Source organism: Giraffa tippelskirchi, chromosome 10 (assembly GCF_054371585.1).
Source record: "Giraffa tippelskirchi isolate mGirTip1 chromosome 10, T2T-mGirTip1v1.2.pri, whole genome shotgun sequence".
Classification (NCBI taxonomy): domain Eukaryota; kingdom Metazoa; phylum Chordata; class Mammalia; order Artiodactyla; family Giraffidae; genus Giraffa; species Giraffa tippelskirchi.
The window spans coordinates 52956086-52976157 of record NC_137284.1 but is presented as its reverse complement, the minus strand read 5'-3'; the positions used below and the strand labels follow the sequence as shown (position 1 = coordinate 52976157).

The following is a 20072-nucleotide window of genomic DNA, read 5'->3' as shown; positions in this document are numbered from 1 at the left end:
TATACTTTTACAGAAGCTGTAGTCCAAGTTTACAAGAAAATAGGGTTTTACAAGAAAATAGCCAAAAAACTGTCCACAAAAAAGCTTTTGATTTGCATGATGCCAGGCATCTCTCAAAGCCTTGATTGTCATTCCAGGGTGATGGTGGGACCTGGTAGGACACAGGGGGGCCAGGGGCAAGCCCTGTCACGTGCCCCTCTCTGCTGGTCACCACTGGTCACCGCCAGCACTTTCCTCTGCTGTAGTTGTACACACACCAGGCACTTGCCTCTCACCTACAGGGCCTGTTAGCAAGTCTAAAAATGGCCATGATATCATCGGCTGGTCTTGAGATCATGCTGGCCATTAGTGCAGGGCGCATGCCTGGGGGCTTGTGTTCTGGCAGCAAGGACGCTGTACCAGAAAGCAATGTATTCACACAGAGAAGGCGCTTGCTCCTGTTCTCTGCCTGGTGGGTCTCCATGCATTGATTCCCCATCTTTGTTATGTATGAGTCACACGAGAATCTTGTTATAGTGAAAATTCTAGTTCAGTAGGTATGGGGCAGGACCCGAGATTGTGAATTTCTGAAATGTCTTATGAACCACATGAATAGCAATGATGAAAATTGTTTCTGAACCTCGATTTTATCTTCTGTCAACATCAGTGGACCTTCCCTTTGTCTCTCAAAGCTCTGCAAGAAACCAGGATTTCAAACTGGCTCTCCAAGTGCAGGAAGACATGGGTATGAGGTGGTAGGTACTCACATCACTCTAAGAACCTACCCCCAGGGTGTTCCAGTCCCTCTCCTGGCCTCTGGGCATCATTGTAATGCCTTTAATGTCTACATCCATTATAAACTCCACAAGACATCTGTATTTGGAGTGATTTAAGCAATCAATTACATTTTAAAGACTTTTTATTCATTTATTTTTAAGTAAATTTATTTATTTATTTTTGGCTATGCTGGGATCTTTGTGGCTGCATGGGCTTTTTCTCCAGATGTGGAAAGTGGGGGGCTACTCTCTAGTTACAGTGCATGGCTTCATTGCAGTGGCTTCTCTGGTTGAAGAGCACAGGCTCAGTAGTTGTAGTGCGTGGGCTTAGCTGTTTTGCAGTATATGGGATCTTCCCAGATCAGGGATTGAACCCATATCTTCTGTATTGGCAGGCAGATTCTTTACCACTGAGCCATCAGGGAAGCCCCTAAAGACTTTTTAAAAACCGGGAAAAGAGATCTTTTATACTACCCACACATTTACTTGTGTGTGCTTGTTATACCTTTGTGTAGATACAAATTTCCATTTAGTGCCATTTTCCTTCTGCCTGAGGGAAGGACAGTTTTTTTGTGCTGTGAATCTGCTGATGTATGCTTTGAAAGCTTTTTCATGTCTGAAAGTTTTCATTTTCTTCATTTACTTAAAAAAATATTTTATTGAGGTATAGTTAATTTACGGTGTTGTGTTAGTTTCAAGTGTACAGCAAAGTGATTTGGTTATGCATATATATTACACATATATATATCTGTTCTTTTTCAGATTCTTTTTCATTATAGGTTATTATAGGTTATTATAAGATACTGAGTATAGTTCGTTATGCTATACAGTAGGGCCCTGTTTATATTAACTTCATTTTTCTTTTTGATGGATATTTTCACTAGGCATAGAATACTGTGGGGAGTTTCTCATTTAATACTTTGAAGACATTGCTCTATTGGTTCCAGGCTATGTGTTACTTGGGAGGGAGGTCCAAGAGGGAGGGGATATATGTATACACATAGCTGATTCACTTCATCATACAGCAGAAACTAACACAACATTGTAAAGCAATTATATTCCAATAAAAATATGATAGGGTGAAAAATTTATGTAAATGTGTTGGATATAACGTTGTGTAAATTTAAAGTATACCATGTGTTGACTGGTCTTCTCAGGTGGCTCAGCAGTTAAAAAAAATCTGTCTGCAATGCAGAAGACATAGGTTCAATCCCTGAGTTGGGAAGATCCCCTGGAGAAGGAAATGGCAACCCACTCCAGATTCTTACCTGGAAAATCTCAGTGACAGAGGAGCATGGCAGGCTGTAGTCCATGGGGTCGCAAAAGAGTTGGATGCAACTTAGCGACTAAACAACAACAATAATGTGTTGATTTGGTTACATTTATATGTATATATAATGTCTGTATTCACTATAGAGTATATTAGATTTCTGGGACACATTCATCTACTCATTGCAAGTTTGTCGACTTCAACAACCCTTCACCTGTTACCCCCACAACCAGCTCCTGGTAACCATCACACTCTGTTTTTATGAATCTGGCTTTCTCACATTCCATGTATAAGTGACATCATACAGAGAGGCAGACATTGGAGATATTACGGGTTCAGTTCCAGACCACCACGATAAAGCAAATATCACAATAAAGTGAGTCACATGAATTTTTTGTTTCTCAGTGCACACAGGAGTTATGTTTAACTACACTGTAGTCTATTAAATGTGCAATGGCATTATGTCTAAAAAAAACAATGTTCACACCTAAATTTAAAAACTTTTTTTGCTAAAAAACTCTAAACATCATCTGAGCCTTCAGCAAATTGTAGTCCTTTTGCTGGTGGAAGGTCTGGCCTTGATGTTGATGGCTGCTAACTGATCAGGGTGGTGATTGATAAAGGTTAGAGTGGCTATGGCAATTTCTTAAGACAGCAACAAAGTTTGCCACATAAGTTGGCTAATCCTTTCACTTGCATACTCTGAGGTCATTGCAGGACATAACATTGGACATAACATTGTGTAAACTTAAGGTATTTCAATATTGTTATGTCTCAGGAAATAAGGAGGCCTGAGGAGAGGGAGAGAGATGGGAGAACAGTCAGTGGAGCAGTCAGGACACACAACATTTATTAAGTTCAGTCTTATATGGCACAGTTTGTTGTGCCCAAAGCAATTACAATAATAACATCAAAGGCCATTGATTACAAGTCACTATGACAAGTACGATAATAATGAAAAGTTTGAAATATTGTGAGGTTTACAAAAATGTAACACAGAGGCATACAGTGAGCAAACGCTACTGGAAAAATGGCGCCAATAGACAATGAATGGTTGCCATAAACCTTCAATTCATAAAAAGCACAGTGTTGGTGAAACACACTAAAGTGAAGCACAATGAAACGAAGTCTGTGTTTTCCTTTCCCTGTCTGATTTAACCTCTGCGTGTTTCTGGCAAGAAGTCTATAGTCTACTTTGTTTTGTTGCATGTGATGTGTTCTTTTTCTCTTGCTGCTTTCAAGATTTCTTTATCGTTGGTTTTAAACAATTTGATTATGTGCATTGACCAAAAATAATAAACTGCACTTATTTCTACAACAACATAAATGGGTTTATTTGAGATTAACAAAGAGTTGCAATTTGGGGTCTACAACCACAGCAAACCAGCTATAAGGACCTTTTAGCCACAGAAAAGGCAGTGACCTATCTGCAAGGGAAAGCCTCAGTTGAGTGTGAAAACATACAGGTCATGACTAAAACATATTTATATCCATGAGATGGAGGAAGTTGATGAAATCCACTTGCCAGACCTTGAATGACCCATTAAGCAGCTTAAAATATCTGGGAACAGTACAAGATTCCCTGATATGTATTTTGAACAGTGGGAAAGTGAGGTAGGCACATTTTATAGCCTTGTTAATGTTTTCCTGCCAGATTGGTTCATGATGGCTATCATTTTGTCAGTAGATCAATGGTTTAATGCATGAACAATGGTGAGAAATGGGAATCTAGGTGTTCCAGTAGGATTGGGTTGTTATATGGTCCAAACCAGAGCTTTCTTTTTTTATTGTACCAACAATTGTTAATTTTTCTGATGTTTTTTGTTTCCTGAGGTCAATTTTTGGGCCCCTTTAACCCCAGTTTTCCTAAGTTATCATTTGGGAAGATATCCGTTTGGACCATAATAAAGGTTTGCCTGCTATTGGTCCCTTTAAGGGCAGCATTCTTTCAGAAACATTAGCAAAGTAATTTCCCTTAGCTCCCAGAGAGTCAAGTTTAGAATTTTCCTGGAATCTTAATAATAGCTAAGGTGTCAGGTAAAAGTGTTACATTCAATTTCTGAACACAGGGGCCATTTAAAATTGTATTTCCACTGTAAGTAAGGAAGTCATGTTGCTTCCATACCTTTCCAAAATCATGAGCTACTCCAAAAGTCTATATACTATCAGTATCCATATTAGCAGTTTTGTTGCTGGCTAAACTATACCCTCATGTAAGAGTGTAAAATTCAGTCTGATGGGCTGAAGTAGCCATAGGTAAATGTATTGCCTCAACATTAAAATGAGTTGCGATAGTGTACCCCACACAGTATTTGCCATCGTCACCTTTTAAATAAGAACCATCAGTGAACCATGAGAAGACAGCCTTGGTCAGGGAGCTGCATGTGTGCTCAGCCGCTAAAGTAGTTTCTGATTCTTCTGAGACCCCATGGGCTGTGGGCCACCAGGCTCCTCTGTCCATGGGATTTTTCAGGCAAGAATACTAGAGTGGGTTGCCTTTTCCTCCTCCAGGAGATCTTCCCGGAGCCAGGAATATTGAATCCAAGTCTCCTGCAGTGGCAGGTGGATTCTTTACCACTGTGGGGTTTCCTGTAGATCATTATGAGCGGTCAGGAGGTTCTCTGTCAGTCAGTGCTAAACAGTGATGAGATACTTTGTCAGTGATGAGAGGGAAAAAAGTAGAGTTAATGTTATTATAACAAAGTTATTATGTCATAATGTTAAAGGTTTATGTGAAGAACAATTAAAAAATGTTTTTGTAGGGATTGAGGCTGATGACAGAATTTTTGAGTGTGATGACAATTCAGAAGAGCTTCTACTGAATGAGGTACAAGGATCAGTAAAGGGGATCCCACAGTGATTTTCCTGGTGGCCTCAACCAAAAGAGTAGTGGTCATAATGGCTCTAAGGAAAGAAGGGTATCCTTATGCCACCAGGTCTAGTTGCTGCCTATCATACCCTAAGGGTCAATGGTAGTCACCACACTTGGGGTGAGTAGTGAGTACCCCAGGGGCATTCCCTTCTTTTGCATATACAAAAAGGAAAAGAGGAATCTGATAATTGGGATACCCAAGGACAGGTGGGATCATCAAACTATTTTTAAAGCATTTAAGTTTATGTTACCAGTTCTTCCCCCAAATTATACTGAGGTTGTTACTGTTGAGTAAAATATACAGAGTTTGGCCTTAAGAGAAATTTGGAACCCAGTTTTGGCAAGAATACTGGAGTGGGTATCCACCCCCTTCTCCAGGGAATCTTCCCAACCCAGGGATCAAACCCAGAGCCCCTGCATTGCAGGCAGATTCTTTTACTGTTTGGGCCACCAGAGAAGCCAAATAATCAACTACCATGAGAAAACTTCATAGCTGGTGCTTAGTTTTGGGAATGCAGAAACTTCAGTTCAGTTCAGTCGCTCAGTCGTGTCTGACTCTTTGTGACCCCATGAACTGCAGCAGCATGCCAGGCCTCCCTGTCCATCACCCACCCAAACTCATGTCCACTGAGTCAGGGAAACTTAGGGCATTATGAAATTTCTCTGGATCTAGATATAGCCCTATTCTGATATCAGATGCCCTAAATATCAAATCTGGGTTTCAGCAAACTGAATTTTTTTTTTTTTTTTAGAACTTAGGTCCTTTTAAAGCTAAAGGTTTTAGCAGTGGATGCTGTCTTCCTGAAGAGAGGCTTGAGAAGGAGAGCAAAGAAGCAAATCCACACATTGCAACAAAGTAGAACCTCTGGGGAATTTTACATCATCCAGATCAGGTTTGTGAGAAGAACTCTCAGTAGAACCCAGAGGCTTTACTATCCAAGTCTTCTTCTAATTGTCTTCTTCTCTAATGAAGGCAGAAGTATTGGCTAGTTCATCAGCTAAAGATGCCTTGACAATTACAGTTAAGAATTTACTTCCTGTGGGGAACAGATGTTATGAACACTAGCACAGAAGGGTGAGGAATGACAAGGTATCAAGGGATAGCAGTGCTGCTTATTACTCTGAGGTCCTAGACAAACCTCCATCCTTAGCCTTTAGGTTTTCTCAATAGTAAAATGGAAACATTTCAGGAACTAGTACAAGGGACAATGATCTTCTATTGATCTTCTGTTATGGGCTTTTTACCTTGAAGAACTTCTGATTAATTCTGAAGAGAGACTTGGAGGGGTCTATTTGAATCTTGATGAGAGGTGCACTGTGAATTTTGCCAACATCAGTTGGAAATTTTCCCCATAAGGAGGATGGTAGCTGACTCAACAGGGACAAATGATCAGTACTTTCAGAATTAGCTCTTGTACTGTGAGAGAGAGAGGAAATAAAAGATGTCAAAGGGTCATTTAATTCACGTGGTGGGTTTCTTTGATGACTACTGTCATTTTCTTGAATCATTTCCCCCTTTGGGGAGAAATACATTTCAGCATGATACTTCTCTAAGAAGTCTCAGTCTAATGACTGGATAGGAGTAGAGACACTAAGGAGAAAAGATTGTTTCTCTCAGAGGACCTACATAAAAGGGAATATGTTTAGAACTTTTGGGGCTCCCTAGAGATTGCCATTGTTTGAAATGTGTTTGTTCTCTGGGGCACGGCCTGTTTGCGGTAGTGGGTTTGAGCACCAAGACTGTGGCTCTGATATCAGTTAGGACTAGAAGAAACTCATTCCCCCATCTGGAGAAATGTTTCTCTAAGCCACATAAGAGGGGGATTGGAAAGAGCCTGGTCCATGGAGCCATGTGTTTAAGAATTGGGAGGACTTGGAAAGGCTAGTTAGAAGACTGAAGATACCTGAAGAGTTTAGATTTGTAACAATCTCTTTCCTAATGTCCCTGGCTCTTTTCAACAATAGCAGAAACTAAAAGGGTTTTAGTTTTGTTTAGGTGACTTTTTTGCTGGAGTTTAAGATTAGAACTTTGGTGCTCTTCCTTTGAAGTGACTCATCTAGAGAGTGTGAAAGAGCTGGTTTGCCAGATTAACCAAATCTGGAGTGAACAGTGTTTATTTATTTTTTAATGTGGAACATTTTAAAATCTTTATTGAATTTGTTACAATCATTGCTTCTGTTTTATGTTTTGGTTTTTGGCCACCAGGCATAGGGAATCTTACCTCCTTGACCAGGGATTGAACCTTAACCCCCTGCAGTGAAAGGTGAAGTCCCAACCACTGGACCACTGAGGAAGTCCTTAAATCCTGTTCATTTTTACTAGAATGGAAAAGTCCTGGGTCAGCCCATTAATAAACCGAGTTAAAACTATGCAGGTGGGACCCACATTTGAAGGAAGACCAGAATTTTCTTTAAAAACAATCTGAAGTTGACTATAGTAGTCATGAACAGGTTCTGCTGATATTTTGTGCACAAGACTAAATTTTGTCCTAATAAGAGGCCTTAGAAAAGCCCCAGTGTTTGCCGAATGAAGTCACTGAGCAATTGCTTGAGCCTGATCCCATAATAAGTTAGTGGGATGATCTCCCAACTGTAATCTTGGAGACCTTTGGGGATTTTCTCAATTAGTGGTTCTTATTCCAATGCTGGGCCTGGCCTTCACTGAAAAGCATGTGAACCAGCTGATATAAGTTGGAGAAATCAGGTTGATAAGTTTGAATGACTATATTAAATTCCTCAGCAAATCAGTGAGGATTTCTCATTACTTTGGGAAAATATTTGGCTATGGCTCAGTTCTGTTTTAGTTCAGGGAAAGTAAGAAATTAAGGGTTTAGTCTCTGGGACCTCAGAACGCTTAATTTTAAAGGAACTGACAAAATCAGAAGGAAAAGGAGTGGGGAGAGTTTCAGAGAAGAGAGGAAGTTCAGCAAGAGAATTGGTGTTGGGGAGTTGAAAATATAGGGAAGGTGTAGGAGGTATAGATAGGAGGGAGCAAGGTGGTGCTGGAGGTTGAGTCTGAGACAAAGGAGCCAGGGAAGAGGAGCCTGAGGCTTCAGATGCCACCTTATCTTGCTTTAATCATTTGTTTGCCTCAGTTAATCTTTTTAAAATACTTAAAAAAAAATTGAAGTGTAGTTAATTTACAATGTTATGTTAGTTTCTGGTGTACAGTAAAGTGATATATATATATATATATATGTATATATATTTTCAGATTCTTTTCCATTGTAGGTTATTACAAGGCATTGAATATAGTTCCCTGTGCTGTACACTAGGTCCTTGTTGGTTATCTATTTTATATATTGTAATACATGTATTTTAATCCTACACTCCTAATTTATCCCTCTCTTCCTTTCCCCTTTGGTAATCATAAGTTTGTTTTCTATGTCTGTGAGTCTGTTACTGTCTTGTAAATAAGTTCATTTGTGTCATTTTATTAGATTCCATACATAAATAATATATGATGGCATTTGTCTTTCTTTTTATGACTTAGTATGACAATTTCTAGGTCCATCCATGTTGCTGCCAGTGGCATTCTTTCATTATTTTTTATGGTTGGGTAATATTCCATGGTATGTATGTACCATATCTTCTTTATCCATTCATCTGTCAATGGACAGGTTGCTTCCATGTCTTTAAAGATTTTGTATAGCAAAGGAAACCATAAACAAAAAGAAAAGACAACCTATGGAACGGGAGAAAATATTTGCAAGCAATGCCCCCAACAAGGGATTAATTTCCAAAATATACAAATAGATCACACAGCTTTAATATAAAAAATCAAAAAATGAGCAGAAGATCTAAATAGACATTTCTCTGCAGAAGACACACAAGATGGCTAAGAGTCACATGAAAAGATGCTCAATATCCCTGGTGGTTCAGATGGTAAAAAATCTGCCTGCAATGCGGGAGACCCAGGTTTGATCCCTGGGTCAGGAAGTTTTCCTGGAGAAGGGAATGGCAACCCACTACATTATTCTTTCCTGGAGAATTCCATGAGCAGAGGAGCCTGATGGGCTACTGTCCATGGAGTCACAAAGAGTTGGACACAGCTGAGCAACTAATACTTTCACTTCACTGTTTATTATAGAAATGCAAATCAGAACCAAAATGATGTATCAACTCACACAGGTCAGAATGGCCATCATTAAAAAGTCTACAAATAAATTCTGGAGAGGGTATGGAGAAAAGAAGCCTTTCTACACTATTGAGCAAGCAAGCAAGCTACGTTGATTCAGTTGTGTCTGGCTATGTGACCCTATAGACTGTAGCTCGCCAGGCTCCTCTGTCCATGGGATTCTCCAGACAAGAATACTACAGTGGGTTTTCATGCCTTCCTCCATGGGATCTTCCCAACCCAGGGACCAAACCCGGGTCTCCTGCATCTCCTGCATTGCAGGCAATTCTTTACCACTGAGCCACTGGGGAAGTCCCATACACTATTGTTGGGAATGTAAATTGGTGTAGCCACAATGGAGAACAATATGAAAGTTCCTTCAAAAGCTAAAAATAGAGTTAAGTATGTGATCCTGCAATCCCACTCCTGAGCATAGAACCAAAGAAAAGTGAAAGAAAGTGAAGTCGCTCAGTCATGTCCAACTCTTTGCGACCCCGTGGACTGTAGCCTACCAGGCTCCTCCATCCATGGGATTTTCCAGGCAAGAATACTGCAGTGGGTTGCCATTTCCTTCTCCAGAGGATCTTCCCAACCCAGGGATCAAACCCAGGTCTCCCACATTGTAGGCAGACACTTTTCCCACCTGAGCCACCAGGGAAGCCCTCCAAAGAAAACTACAGTTCAAAGAGATGTATGTACTCCAGTGTTCATAGAAGTACTATTTACATTAGCCAAGACATAGAAGCGATCTAAATGCCTCAGTTAATGTTAAAATCTTATTTTGCAGAATCAATTTTTGGCTCTGATAACATTCGGAAGCCTCAAAATACCAATCAAAATGGGTATTCCATTCAATTTTGGAAATTTTAGAGCTATGATTATCCAATTCAGTTTTAAAGAAAGTGAGTTTAGGAATTTCAGAGGTTCCCCATTATGGCCATTGATATTCTAAACTGCCTTTGGTTAAGTCAGTCTGTTTAAGCTAGAAATGCACATGAAGAAGGACCACAGTTTTTAAACATAAAATTAGCTGGGGTCCCTATGTTGAGGATGCCCTTAAAATACATATAACTGAGATCCAGTTTCTCAGTTTTTCTCTAGAGTATAAGAACAATTTGCAACCACCCTAACCAGCTCAAACAGCTCTAGTAACTCATTCAGCTGTAGACCTCATACCAATCAGTTCTAAGGAACAGTGTGGTCCCAAAAGAGTCAGGTGAAGGCTGCTCAACTCAGCTCTAATGAAGCAGCCCAGTCCCAAAGGAGTCAGGCTTACTGCATAGCTCCAATGAATCAGCTCCTGTTTCCAAAGGAATGGCACTAAGGCTAGCCAGTTCCCTTTGGAACAGCATGTTTCCAGAGTAGTCAGGGAAAAATGCCAAACAAGCCCTCACATACAGAGCAAGACATTGATCTGGAAAGGGCAAAGCTTTAAAATAGATTCCAAATAACACTGGAAAGCTTCAGAATGCAAACAAGGTAGAGCTCAGATCCAGGAGAAAAACATAACCTCAAACCCCCAGGTTGGTGGGAGAAGCGGGAAGTACCAATGGGCTTCATATAGATAGTGCATCTGTTCCCTCACCAGCTTCAGAATGGTCAACAGTCTCCTCTGGATCCCTGTAAGAGCCACCAACATGTTGATCTACAGCAAATAGACTGCCAGTTATTTCTACAGAAAAACGGGCTTATTCAGGATCAACAAAGACTTGCAAATTGGGGTTAGCCTCGTTCAAGTGCCCCCACAGCAAGGAGAGGAGAGCACTTATAGAGGGTAAGAGAGAAGTAAGAGGATTAAGTAAATAAGAGTCCACTGGGGGAACTGAGGAGTCTAAGTATAGAGGCTTTTCATTGACTGAATTGTGACCATCTGTCATTGGCTGAGCTCTTGCTAGGCCAAAAGAAGAGTCTCTCTTCTTCCTGCTGGACTCTGTTGCCATCTTAGGGCATGGGAGCTTCCCCTCTGGCCTCTTGTCTCTATTTTAATTAAGGTCTCTGTTTATTATTTTGTACATGTGCCTTAGCATAATTTTCTTCGTGTTTCTTGTTTGGGGTTCTTTGAGACTGTTGGGTCTGTGGTTTTATTGTTTTCACCAGATTTAGAAAAATTTCAGCCCTTTTTCTTCAAAAATTTTTCTCTCCTTTGGCTCTCTCTCCATCCTTTCACATCAGACTTGTGGAGCTGTGTTACACTCATAAGTGCTCAGTCCCTGCTTTCTCCTCTGTGTGTTTCATTTTGAACAAGTCCTCTTGCTGTGTTTCCAGATTCGTGAGTCTTTTCTTCTTCAGTGTCTAATCCTATTTAGAGTTTTCTCACTGCCAGAATTTGATTTCAGTCTTTAAAACATCTTCTGTGCCTCTCCTTAATATGCTCAATCTTGTTCTACTTTCTTGAATACGTGGAAGGAATGTTAATAACTATTAACTGTTTTAGTGGTTCTGTCTATTCATTGTATCATCTGTGTCATTACAAGTCTGTTTCTACTAATTGATTAAATTAATTAATTTATTTGGCTGTGTCTGGTTTAGCTGTGACTTGGGGTCTTCATTGTTTCATGCAAGACCTTTCATTGCAGCATGCGGGCTCTCTGGTTATGGCGAGTGGTCTTAGTTGCCCTGAGGCATGTGGAACCTTAGTTCCCTACCAGGGATAGAACCTGCATTCCTTACATTTCAAGGCGGATTCTTAACCTCTGGACCACCAGGGAAGTCCCCCTACTAATTGATTTTTATCATCATCATGGGATGTATATTTAGGGTTCGTTGCATGAGTGATCATTTTTGATTAGATGCAGACATTGTTAATTACATATTGGTTTCATATGCTTGGTATTTTTTATTCCTGTAAATGTTTTTGGTGTATTCTGTAATGCGATCAAATTACTTGGAACCAGTATGACACTTTTGAGGCCTGAGAGCTTGGTTAGATCCAAAGCAACCTTTTATCCAGAGCTCATGCTGCTTTATTTTTGAGCCATTTTCTGGGTACTTTACCCAATAGCTGTTGCATTCCAACTTGGGGCAGGAATTGTCCTTGCCTCTGTGTTGAGGGATGGCTGTGTTTCCTCTGCACTTTTGGGTGGTTCTGGCTTTGGTTCGGTTTCCATCCACCTGTTCTGGTCAGTGTGTAGGAACTGATCTTCAGAGCTACCCTCCCTCTTTGCAGACTCTCCCCTGTGGTTCCACATTCTGTGTGCTGTAACCACCATGGTGTCCCTGCCCCTCTGCTCAGGGGGACTGTCGGGCATGGCCAGATGAGTTCCTCCTTGATCAGACCCCTAGAAACTCTCCTGGAAGGCCCCTACAGCCACTGTGGAACTGACCTTATTCCTTCCCCCTTTGATATTCCTGTCCTGTGCTGCCTGATGTCCAGTGTTGAAAAACCATTGTTTTACATGTCTTGTCCATTTTCTTACCTGTTTCCAATGGCCCTGTTATTCCATCTTGGCCCAAAAGTGAAGTCCTTTCCTCGGTTTTGAAGACCTGTCCACAGTAACCTTGTCCAAGACCCCATGTTCTGCCAGGCTATTGATACTGTCAGCATTTGCCTCTATCACTTGGGTACCTGGGAACTTTGGGGTCACTTGTGTGCACCAAATAAACCACAGGTGGCCTGGAGAAGTGCCATGAATTCACCTGTCCACACACCTGCTACTGCTGTGGCGGTCACAGGCAAGCCTTCCTCTGGGGATGTACAGCCTTCTTTGGACATCCCCCACTGGCACATTCGCTCAAGCCTGCCAATAGTACCAGTGTTTGGGGTTCAGGCATGCCTATTTGGGTGACTGTTATAACCACTCTGCCACTCCTGAAGGTTTTGTCCCAGAGAGAACTAAGGAAGGAGCCATGATGTTGGCTTAACCAAAAAAGTTATAGTCCTGCACCAGACTAAGCACTTCTGATGTATCTACTTCTCTATACCACTCTTCTCTCTTCAGTGTGTAAGTCATTGCAGGTGGCGGGTGGTAGTCTCCGCCATCAGAAACTATGATCTGCAGGCTTGGTTCCTGTTCTATAGAGACATTTGCAAAATACTCTATCCTACATCTCCTCCTCCTTCTCCTTCTGGTACACCAATTCATACAATTTTATTAATGTCAACTTATCATTTCAAAATAAACCCACACTTACAAAAATGGTCCAGTGGTAAAGATTCTGAGCTTACACTGTAGGGGTGTGGGTTCAATCCCTGGTCAGGGAAATAAGATCCCACATGCTGTGTAGTGTGACCACAAAATAAATAACTTTTTAAAAAAAGATTCAAATTTTAAAAATTCCCATATACTTTTCAATGAACTTCCCTGAATCTTACATAACCATAAACCACATATCAAAATCATGTAATGAATATTGATGCAATTAGAGTAATAATCTGCAGCCTTATTTACATTTCAAAACACATCCCATTAGAGTCTTTGTTTGGTCCAGGAAAACAACCCACAGTCACAAATGGCATTTATTTGCCACGTTTTGCTTTGTTTCTTGTGACCTTAATCTTTTTGCACAGTGCTGGCCAGTTATTTACTAGAATGTCCTTCATTTGAGGTTTGTCTGACGTCTTGACCTCCCAGTTAGGGTTAGATTGTGCATTTTCAGCAAGAATGCTCCAGAAATGTTTGTCCTTCTCAGAGCATCCATGATGTCAGACTACTTGGTTAAGATGACATCACCATGCTTCTCACTGTGAAGTTATGACTGTCCCTCCACATCTGTGTGTCCAGTGGGAGGAGCCTTGGAGCATATATACATGTTCCACTTGTTTGTTTGTTCGTGCTTCTGCTCTTTCTTGGGCTCTTGTGTTTTCCTTGTCTCAGCACAGTCTAGCTTCCAAGTGATAACCTGTTTGTAAAAGTAGAGTTTATTCCCTTAGGATGCAGTGGGGGTGGGCTTCACTACATGTGAGTTCTTCCCTGAGTCCTGGGCTGACTTCCTTTCCCACCACATGCCTACCACTCTGGTTGCTGAGGCCCCTGTGCTGTTTGCTCCTGGGCCACTCAAGGGGAGGTGGTCCACATGAAACTGCTGGATGGAGCTGGACACACCTAAAGGCTCAGGCTGACATCCCTTGCTGGAAGATGGGGAGAGCTGTCACTGAAGGGCCGCAGGGCAGAGCCCAGACCCTGTAGACTGCAGGGCGCTCGGTTGACCTGCAGTGAGTGACTTGTCCACGTGGGCTCTGCCATGTGGGCACCAAGTGCTAGGCACTATGGGTGCTTCGCCATCTCCTTTTGAGGGCCCAAGTGCCCCTCCCTAGTCCTACAGGGCCCCGTGGCTCTCCTCCCTGCCCCCACGCTTCTCTCCCTGGCATTTTCCCCAGAGGGGAGGCTGCACCTGAGCAGCGTTGGAGGCTGTCCCATTCTCTCTCCAGTCTGGTTCCACTTTTACTCTTTGGGGTGGTACACAGTCCCCTGAACACCTGTCCCGTGTGCGGGTAACCTTCCCTGTTATGAGTCCTTGCTCTAGGACAGGAACCAGGACTCACTTCCTCAGAATCCTTACAGCCAGGGTGTAGACCCATAGGTTCAAGCAGACCTGGGCTCTGTCAGTCACATGCACTTGCAGGAGACTGTAATTTTTTGTGTGTGGAAAATAGTTGCTTTACAGTATTGTGCTGGTTTCTGCCATACATCAACAAGAATAGCCACAGGTAGACATATGTCTCCTCCCTCTTGAATCTCCCTCCCATCTCCCATCCCATCCCACTCCTTTAGGTTGTTACAGAGCACTGGGTTGAACTCCCTGTGTCACACAGCAAATTCCCACTGGCTATCCACTTTACATATGGTAATGTGTACGTTCTTTCCAGTAGTGATGTATGGATGTGAGAGTTGGACTATAAAAAAAGCTGAGCACTGAAGAATTGATGCTTTTGAACTGTAGTTTGGAGAAGACTCTTGAGAGTCCCTTGGACTGCAAGTAGATCCAACCAGTCCATCCTAAAGGAGATCAGTCCTGGGTGTTCACTGGAAGGACTGATGCTGAAGCTGAAGCTCCAATACTTTGGCAACCTGATGCGAAGAGCTGACTCATTTGAAAAGACCCTGATGCTGGGAAAGATTGAAGCTGGGAAGAAAAGGGGACGACGGAGGATGAGATGATTGGATGGCATCACCGACTCAATGGACATGGGTTTGAGTAAACTCCGGGAGTTGGTGATGGACAGGGAGGCGTGGCGTGCTGCAGTCCATGGGGTCGCAAAGAGTTGGACATGACTGAGCGACTGAACTGAACTGAATGTGTATGTTTCCATGCTGCTACTCTCTCAATTTGTCCCACCCTCTCCCTCCCATGCTCTGTCTGTCTACAAGTCTGTTCTGTATGTCTTGAGGAGACTGTAATTCGAAGAAGAAAAAAGTCAAGTCCTCTGCAGACCTGGTTACTTCCCAGAGCAGTGAGCAAGAGTCCTGCCTGAGGGGCTGGTGCCAGGGTGACAGCAGCAGGTTCATGCCCTCAGAGGAGCAGGAATGGCTGATGCTCCTGTGGCTGCTGAGTTTCCAGACCTGCCTCTTCCGCTTCTTAGAGAAGACGTGAGCTGTCCAACGCCCAAGCCAGCCATGGAGGGCTCTGCTGGTTGTCCACACCCTCTGCCCAACTCCCCTGAAGCCTTCCCTTTCAGGCTCATATCCTTGTTAACAGTAAACACACACACACATAAGTAATTATTACCTTCTCTCTCTCTTTACACCCTTCCTTCTGCCCCTCTTCCCTTCTTCTCTGGAGCAATTCTGTTCCAACTCGAAGCCCTGTGGATTTTTCCATTCGCCTGGAAGGAGGTCATCTGTGGGGTGGTGGGAAGAGGAAAGCACAGGGATTAATATTTTTAGACGTTATTTTACTCCACTACAGGTGGAAATTGTTACAATTTTTACGTGATCACAAGACAAGTGTAAGAGTGGCTTAGCTGTCACCATTCCTGTTCTTTCACAGTTCTAGCCTGATTCCACAGTACTGAGGATTCAGGGGGCCCCATCCTCTTGTCCCAGCCATGTCTCTTGGACACATGGCTGTAGGCTCCATGAAGCAGGTGATTCACGGCATGAAGGTGTGATGCTCAGAAAAGGCCATGGACAGAAAAACGTTTGAAAATCATAAAACCCACTGAAACAGAAGATACTATTTTGTACTTATTTTGGGTGTATGTAATATCCTTAGGTTATACTTTAATATAAAGGAAATATCTATTTATCAATTTAATATAAAGAAAACTCTGCATTAAAATTAAGAGTAGTCAAAGTTGCCTAGAGTTTATGCCAACAGACCCGCACCCAGTTCAGGCCTTGGCACCTGTGACCCATACACATCACTCATCCTTAAACAGCTCATGCTGTACCAGATGCAGTCAGCCAGCTCAAACAATCCCAGTCTCAGACTTTGGAGCAAGGAAGGGAAGTAAGAAAACCTTAGGTTCAAATCCAGAAAGATAAGCTGGTGTCCTTGAAAGAGAATATAGCCTCTTAGGCAGGGATGCCGTGTGATCTGCATGGTGCTTTAAAACACCCCTGAAGTCATCAGTTCAAGCTTGCACTCTTTGATGCAAGCAGCTCAGCTGCACCCTTGCCTTCTGCACACCTGCCACGTGACTTTGAGGACCTCTGTCCCCGGCCACCTAAGCAAAGGCTACTTTGATGAGTAATTCCCAAAAGGGAGAACTTTACTCAGAGGGAGTCTGTTTGCTTTTATAGTTAGGCAGAGGGAGGAAGGACTCCTGTTCCCATCTTTCTTCAAAGACTGTGGTTTTTGTGTTGCCACTGAGCAGCCCGGGGTTTGAGTCCTCCCCTCAGTTGGCAGGTATGGTCACAAAGAGATCTGTCTAATTGGATTGCCCCCCATCTGCACTGGCTCATCTACACCTGCTCGTCTTCCCAAGCCTTCTAGTCACGCCTCTCCTGTCCTGCCTCCTTGGAGCAGGTCTGTCCCTCTAGGCTCCCTCTGCTTCTTTGAGCACCAGTTATTATTTGGGGGTCATATATGTTTTGTGTCTTTATTTCATGTTGTATGAGTGGAGAGAAATGGATTGAAGTCATTCTCTGGGTGTGTTTCTGTTTTTTCTCATAGTAGTGCCTTTATGAATTTGATGGTGTGTCAGTTGGTGCTTGTATACTCGTCACAACTGATCTTATTGTGTATTTTACCCTTTATAATTTATTATTTATTGAAAAGTGGCCTTCCTTGGCCCACTTAATATTTCTTTGCAACTTTTCTGTATGTTGAAAAATTCTTCCACTAACAATGTTTGAACCTAGTTGAAGGATAATGAGGTATTCATCATCTAATTCTTTCAACATCTCTGTAGACCTGACACATTTCAAATCAAAAAGCTGGAGAGTGGGAGAATACCACTGTGAGAGCTGCTCAGAATGCCTGTTCAACACACGTGAGATCTTGTGGTTTCAGGGTGTGGTGGCAGGTGCCTGTTCACAGAAGACCTGGATTTGAACCCTGGGTTTACTACACTCACAGATAACTCATTTCCATGAGCCCCAAGTCCTGCCTTAAAATGGGAGCAAGATTCTCAGTGGGTTTGCCGCAGTCACTGAGGTAACACATGTTAAGGTGGCAGCTATGTAATAATTGCTCAGTTAGTGTAGCTTTTGAGTTTCATGTGGGGCAATGTTATAATGAAAGTTCTATCAGGGTTTTTGGCACAAAAGACCTGAATTAAACCCCTAGATCTTTTCACATGCCCAGGCACCTGATGCAAAGTAAATGATCTCCTTTGTGTCTAGTTGTACATCTGCAAAGTAAAACATGCCTTAAAGAGTTATTGTGAGGGTTAAATGTGACAAAGTGCATGAAGACACTGGCTGACTGCAGGTGTTTATTAAACAAAACTCATTATCATTATAAGATACAGTATATAACTAAAACACTTAATGTAGTATCTACTATGTGCCTTGCGTTCGTGCTGAGTCACTTCAGTCATGTCTGACTCTCTTGAGACCCCATGATCTACAGCCCACCAGGCTCCTCTGTCCATGGGATTCTCCAGACAAGAATACTGGACTGGGTTGCCATGCCCTTCTCCAGGGTACCATGTGCCTTACACTACGCTAAACGCTTTTCAAATATTAACTCAATTCTCATAACAGTGCTAGTCAGAACACTACAATGATCTCTGTTTTACTTACGAGGAATCAAGCACAAAAAGATAATTAGTTTGCCCAAAGTCACCCAGCTGGTAAGTGGGAGAAACTGGATTCAAATCCAGGTGGCCTGTCTCCAGAATCCTTGCTTTTATTTGCCACAGCCTCCCAACATAAATATTAGGAAACAAACATCCTATTATCTGGGAAGTATTTTGTGACATTGAATGGTTCAGTGTCTGTTTGGAATCCTTTTGACACAGTCTATGTTTTAGGTTTTATGGAATACAGTATTCTATCAGTAACCTAACTTCTCTAGCAACTTGGGCAGAAAGGTAAAATAAAATAAATCTGCCCCCTCCCTCCCAAACACCGCCCCCCCCCCCACAAGATAATCACCACTGCCATTACCTCTACCACCATAAGGTCTTTTTAAAATTTTTTTAAATGTATTTTTATTTATTTTTGGCTACACTGGGTCCTCATTGCTGTGCACGGGCTTTCTCTAGTTGTGGTGAGTGGGGGCTACTTTTCATTGCCATAGGTGGGCTGCTTGTTACAGACTCTATGCATGCATGCTTGAGCAGTTGCAGTACATGAGCTTAGTTGCTCTGCAGCATGTGGGATCTTCCAGGACTAGGGAACAAACCCATGTCCCCTGCTTTGGCAGGCAGATTCTTAACCACTGACTACCAAGGAAGTCTCAAGAAGGTCTTCCTGATGAATGAAAATATGACCCTGGGCACGTGGAAAATTGTTTCCTAAGACCTCCATGAAGTAGAGATTTATGGTGGAAAGCAGAAAGCAAAGCTTTGTATAGAGAGTCACCACACCACTACACATTGTGTAGAGCTGTCAACACATCAGAACAGCGCTCTTCAGGGCAGGAGAACACCGAGTGGACTCCAGACTGAAGCATCTTTTCTGTGAGGCAAAGCGGAGCTGCTTTCTCTTCTAGAAATCCAATAGTTTGTTTTCAAATAAAGATTGAAAACACCTACCTTTTTCAAATATGAATCACAGTGGTGCTGCCCTATGTTGAGAGATCTTTGTTGTATGTTTACTTAGGCAGATGAAGACTGGTAAGTGATTGCCTTCATTAGGGACCATTTCACATTTTGATGACTTTTGATATGTGAAAGAAGAGGTAATACCATCTTAATGTTTCCAGTAGAAATAAACCATTTTTCAAAGTCTAGGCTAGCAAACCAAAACAACAGCAAAAAATACAAGCACATATAAGGTAACTATTTGAGGTGGTGGCTGTTAACTCACCTTATTGTGGTCTTCATTTCACATTATGTGTCTGTACCAAGCTGTCACATTGTATACCTTAAGTTACATAGTGGAACTGTGTAACTCTCAGTAAAGCTAGAGAACAATTTTAAAAATCAAAGACATATTTGAAATTTTTTTAAACTTAAAATTTTTTCTCTGTGAGTCAGGCTCCTTGAGGCCCCAGTAACCTCATAGTAAAGTCCAGCAATTGTCTGGCAAGCAGACACCCCTATGTTGTTGCTCTATGCAGCCAGAAGTGCTGGTGTGTGTTCACTTACACAGTGTACTGTGTATTCCACCCAAAACATACAGGGTGAGGTAGAGGGGGCTGCCCAGAGCCTCATCCTGGGTGGAGGTCCTTTCAGGCTATAGAGGAGGAGTCATCTGGGGACACAACACCGGGTCAGTCCAGATAGAGGAGACAGGCTTTGGTGGTTCCTAGGGTACTCTATAGTTTTAAACATTGACAAGCTATTGAACAAACACACACTAAATAAGAATTTTGAGCTCACAGAGGCTGGTAGGATATCAGGTCTTGGTTACCAAAAAAAAAAAAAAAAAGGGAGGGGGGCAACTAAGATTAACCCTTGAGTGACAGGCGCAGGAATAACAGGCCACATGTCACCTGCTCATGTCAGGGCTGAGGTTGGCATTTACATCAGCTTTAGAAAAAGCTGGGCTGAGAAAATGCTCCTTT

At 42.2% G+C, this 20072-nt stretch overlaps 1 long non-coding RNA gene across 1 annotated transcript in view; it reads left to right on the top strand.

Annotated features, from left to right (window-relative positions):
- Positions 1-2320: 2320 nt before the first annotated feature.
- Positions 2321-20072, top strand: part of LOC145523749 (uncharacterized) — a 63174-nt gene continuing 45422 nt past the window's right edge. The window contains exons 1-2 of the long non-coding RNA XR_014066872.1: positions 2321-2401; positions 5650-5790. This is a non-coding gene — a long non-coding RNA (uncharacterized LOC145523749). The remainder of the gene's footprint in view (positions 2402-5649; positions 5791-20072) is intronic.